Consider the following 6,000-nt stretch of genomic DNA (forward strand, 5'->3'; position numbering starts at 1 on the left):
GATTCATTCTTCAAATGAATTCAACTCTTCTATTGAAGGAAGCAGGAAAGGAGAAGAGAAATCAGTTTTTCATCCATCATAACTTTTGTCCTCCATACTTTCATCCCACCTCATTCCTGTCCTCTATACTTTTACCCACTCCTCATTCCTGTCCTCTATCCTTTCATCCCACCTCATTCCTGTCCTCTATCCTTTCATCCCACCACATTCCTGTCCTCTATACTTTCACCCCCTCCTCATTCCTGTTCTCCGTACTTTCACCCCCTGCTCATTCCTGTCCTCTATACGTTCACCCCCTCATTCCTTTCCCCTATACTTTCACCCCCTCATTCCTGTCCTCTATATGTTCATCCCTGCCTCATTCCTGTTCTCTATACATTCATCCCCTCCTCATTCCTGTGTAAAACACTCAATCTGTTCAAAGTATAGTTGTTTTTGTTAGGCCGCATGGCGGTTGGGCACTACAGTCCATACTTCAAATGACTGAGGCCCACTTTGGCTTTGGAAACTAACACAAAGACAGAGGAAAGGAATTAGAGGGAATATGTAGTTGATGATTTACTGCTGAAGCCAGTCAGAGTATAGTTCTGCTGTAAACCAATTGAGGGTTGTTTATTTGACTGTGGTACTGAATGGTGTGGGGTTTTATTTTGGTACTGTACGGGACACTGGGATACAAGCATTTAATCATGTCTTCAAACACATCAGCGTTTTCTAACAGAATTCCATCCTTCTGACCCAGATATAATAAAACGTGTCTAACGTTTTACCTGAACATACTGTACTATATGCTTAATCATTATACTGACATTATTCAACAACGTGATTCATGTTGGAGTGTCCGGCTAAACTGCACGTAAAGCACATTCCATGAACCCAACATGTGAACCAGTGTGTGTGTGTCTGCGTGTGTGTGAATCTGACTCAGTTCGTTAACCTCTCTGGGGTAGCTGGGACGTTACCGTCCCACCTGCGACACACTATTCAAAAGCCAGTGAAATAGCAGGGCGGCAAATTCAAAATTACAAAAATCTAATCATTCAAATTTCTCACACATACAAGTACAGTGGGGCAAAAAAGTATCTAGTCAGCCACCAATTGTGCAAGTTTTCCCACTTAAAAAGATGAGAGAGGCCTGTAATTTTCATCATAGGTACACTTCAACTATGACAGACAAAATGAGAAAAAAAATCCAGAAAATCACATTGTAGGATTTTTAATGAATTTATTTGCAAATTATGGTGGAAAATAAACTTTTGTTATTGACCAAATACTTATCTCAATACTTTGTTATATACCCTTTGTTGGCAATGACACAGGTCAAACGTTTTCTGTAAGTCTTCACAAGGTTTTCACACACTGTTGCTGGTATTTTGGCCCATTCCTCCATGCAGATCTCCTCTAGAGCAGTGATGTTTTGGGGCTGTCGCTGGGCAACACGGACTTTCAACTCCCTCCAAAGATTTTCTATGGGGTTGAGATCTGGAGACTGGCTACGCCACTCCAGGACCTTGAAATGCTTCTTACGAAGCCACTCCTTCGTTGCCCGGGCGGTGTGTTTGGGATCATTGTCATGCTGAAAGACCCAGCCACGTTTCATCTTCAATGCCCTTGCTGATGGAAGGAGGTTTTCACTCAAAATCTCACGATACATGGCCCCATTCATTCTTTCCTTTACACGGATCAGTCGTCCTGGTCCCTTTGCAGAAAAACAGCCCCAAAGCATGATGTTTCCACCACCATGCTTCACAGTAGGTATGGTGTTCTTTGGATGCAACTCAGCATTCTTTGTCCTCCAAACACGACGAGTTGAGTTTTTACCAAAAAGTTCTATTTTGGTTTCATCTGACCATATGACATTCTCCCAATCCTCTTCTGGATCATCCAAATGCTCTCTAGCAAACTTCAGACAGGCCTGGACATGTACTGGCTTAAGCAGGGGGACACGTCTGGCACTGCAGGATTTGAGTTCCTGGCGGCGTAGTGTGTTACTGATGGTATGCTTTGTTACTTTGGTCTCAGCTCTCTGCAGGTCATTCACTAGGTCCCCCCATGTGGTTCTGGGATTTTTGCTCACCGTTCTTGTGATCATTTTGACCCCACGGGGTGAGATCTTGCGTGGAGCCCCAGATCGAGGGAGATTATCAGTGGTCTTGTATGTCTTCCATTTCCTAATAATTGCTCCCACAGTTGATTTCTTCAAACCAAGCTGCTTACCTATTGCAGATTCAGTCTTCCCAGCCTGGTGCAGGTCTACAATTTTGTTTCTGATGTCCTTTGACAGCTCTTTGGTCTTGGCCATAGTGGAGTTTGGAGTGTGACTGTTTGAGGTTGTGGACAGGTGTCTTTTATACTGATAACAAGTTCAAACAGGTGCCATTAATACAGGTAACGAGTGGAGGACAGAGGAGAAGTTACAGGTCTGTGAGAGCCAGAAATCTTGCTTGTTTGTAGGTGACCAAATACTTATTTTCCACCATAATTTGCAAATAAATTCATAAAAAATCCTACAATGTGATTTTCTGGATTTTTTTTCTCATTTTGTCTGTCATAGTTGACGTGTACCTATGATGAAAATTACAGGCCTCTCTCATCTTTTTAAGTGGGAGGACTTGCACAATTGGTGGCTGACTAAATACTTTTTTGCCCCACTGTATTATACACCATTTTATCGATAAGACTCTCGTTAATCCAACCACATTGTCCGATTTCAAAAAGGCTTCACGGCGAAAGCAAAACATTAGATTATGTTAGGACAGCTCCCAATAAATAAAAGGCACACAGCTATTTTCCAACCAAGGAGAGGCGTCACAAAAAACAGAAATACAGCTAAAATGAATCACTAACCTTTGATGGTCTTCATCAGATGGCACTCATAGGACTTCATGTTACACAATACACAATACATGTATGTTTTGCTCGATAAAGTTCATATTTATATCCAAAAACCCCATTTTACATTGGCCCGTAATGTTCAGAAATGTTTTTCCTTCAAAAACTGCCGGTGAATGAGCACATCAATTTATAGAAATACTCATCATAAACGTTGATAAAATATTAAACTGTTATTCAAAGAATTATAGATAAACATCTCCTTAATGCAACCGCTGTGACAGATTTCAAAAAAGCTTCACGGGGAAAGCACACTTTGCAATAATCTGAGTACGGTGCTCAGAAAACAACAGCAGGCAAAGAATTATACCCGCCATTTTGGAGTCATCTAAAATCATAAATAGCATTATAAATATTCACTTACCTTTGATGATCTTCATCAGAATGCACTCCCAGGAATCCCAGGTCCACAATAAATGTTGTTTTGTTCGATAAAGTCCATAATTTATGTCCAAATACCTCCTTGTTGTTAGCGCGTTCAGTAAGCTACTCCAAATGTAGGAAGCACACCGAAAATTTCACAACGAAAAGTCAAAAAAAGTTATATTTACGTTCGTAGAAACATGTCAAACGATGTATAGCATCAATCTTTAGGGCCTTTTTAACATAAAACTTCAAAAATATTCCAACCGGACGATTCCAATGTCTTGAAAGATGTAATAGAACACAGCTACCTCTCACATGAATGCGTGCCAATGAACTCATGTCCTTTCCTGAGTCAACAAATTCCAACTTCCTTTGTTCGCTCTCTATTCAGCATAGAAGCCTCAAACAAGTTTCTAAAGACTGTTGACATCTAGTGGAAGCCTTAGGAAGTGCAAAATGAACCCTAAGTCACTGTGTGTTAGATAGGCAATCACTTGAAAAAACTACAAGCCTCAGATTTCCCACTTCCTGGTTGGATTTTACTCAGGTTTTTGCCTGCCATATGAGTTCTGTTATACTCACAGACATCATTCAAACAGTTTTAGAAACTGCAGAGAGTAATCTATCCAAATCTACTAATAATATGCATATCCTACATTCTGAGTCTGGGTAGCAGGCAGTTTACTACGGGCACACTTTTCATCCGGACGTCAAAATACGGCCCCCTACCCTAGAGAAGTTAACTGGAGGTGTCTTATCTGATCTAGGGCCTGTGGCAAGGCTCCTGAATGTAATCTAACGTCCTCATAAATCTCACAGCACTGATCTTGACACAGGTGAGATTGAGAAGGAGATAGCAGGTAGCAGAAGCATCCATCAATCACAGGTTTACTTAATCAATCAAATGGTCAGACACCATGTGACTGGAAGGGTGAAAGTTGACCAAGATGACAAATTGTTGACACTATCTTTTTATGGTCAGCTTACACTAAAGTTCAAACCCATACACCCATAATACGCTAACAGTCTTCCAACCATGGCTATATTCATATTGACAGCTAGGCTATCACACCAAGTCATCCTGGTTTTCTATGGTGGCACTGTTCTATTCTATTCCATTATGCCACGTTGACTTTCACCTGTACTCTGATGATGTAGGTCCCAATGTGATATCTCATGATTACAGATCTATGTGGGGCTTACCCCTCTCTTTCTCTTTCTCTCTCTCCCTCTCTCCAGTCCCACCTGCTGTAGCATGTCAGCCAAGCTATTATTAAGAGGATACAGACATATACATGTACACATATAGACACACACCAATACAAGCCGCTACATGTGAGGAGAACGCATACATGCCATCTAAGCCTTAGTCATTGTGTGGTTGGATTACAGAGACCTATAGTCAACACTGAGTCTCTTCAAAAACAGCGACTTCGCCATCACAGACAGCACAAACAGATGATCATAGTTAATCTGCTCTGAACACACACACTCACACAGACTATGACACACACACACACCTTGACATTCATAATGGTTCTTACATAAACATAAATGATGGAGGGCTTCGTGTCTGGAAGAACATGCGGTCATGTGTATGTCCTCATGTTGTCAACAAGAAATGGCTGAATTGTTATCATTTGCATTAACTATGGATGGATTCAATTTCGTCTTAAATGCACTATGTGGTGTGGGGAAGGATTTCACATATATCTAAAGTAAACATAACATCATTCTGAGGTGTGGTAGTGCTAAAGGAGAATGAAAGCATTGGCGTTAGCCATAGGGGGAATCACATCGTAAGTCATGTTCACTCCACAGGTTGACTCTGATACAACATGTCTGCTACGTCCCTTTGGAAGAGGTTGAGGAGGTTGATAGAACATAGAGAGGTGATCAGCTGCTACTGTATGCCCTTTGCCATGCCAGTGCCACATAGGCTCTTAGCATACCTCTAACTTCAAAACCAATAACTGTCTGTCTTGAAATTTTACCAATAAAATTCAGGAATCCTCAAGACATCCATGACAGTTTGGCCAAATACAGTAACATTCACTGGCACTGAAATATGATGCATTACAGAGAAGGAAAGGGTTTACAGTACAGGCCAGCTGGCTATGGTTCAGTACCACGACAAACAATGCAACATCTCCATGATGTGAGTCACATTCACAACCAGTGTTTTGCTAACCTTTTGGTGGGCATCCCCTGGATTAGATGGCCTAACCAAACCCTGAAGCCAACACCAGAGATAAAGAAACAGACAAATGCTTTTTCACAGTGACCAAACAGTATGGGTGATCTTCCTTCTCTTTTGCTAAACTGTGCATGACCTTGAGATGAACGCTTACCCAGAAAGCATTGGGCTTGCCTTGCTCGCTCTTTGCATATCTTCCAGAAAACCGGTTCCATCATGGCTTCCAGCCAGATGCTCTGTTTTCACAACTATGGTGTCACCTTCGTATAATATCTGCATAACTTCCCTGTTCCTTTAAGTCATCAGTAGCCTTAAAACCTGTTAGGGACAGACGTTCCGCTAGTGGAACGCCTCACCAATATCCAATGGTATAGAGTGGCGCGAATTACAAATACCTCAAAAATGCAAAAACTTCAATTTTTCAAACATATGACTATTTTACACCAAGGTAGGGGTGCTATACAGACGATAGCCCTATTTGGTAAAAGACCAAGTCCATATTATGGCAAGAACAGATCAAATAAGCAAAGAGAAACAACAGCCCA

This window comes from Salmo salar, chromosome 14, assembly GCF_965601325.2.
Source record: "Salmo salar chromosome 14, fSalSal1, whole genome shotgun sequence".
Lineage (NCBI taxonomy): Eukaryota > Metazoa > Chordata > Actinopteri > Salmoniformes > Salmonidae > Salmo > Salmo salar.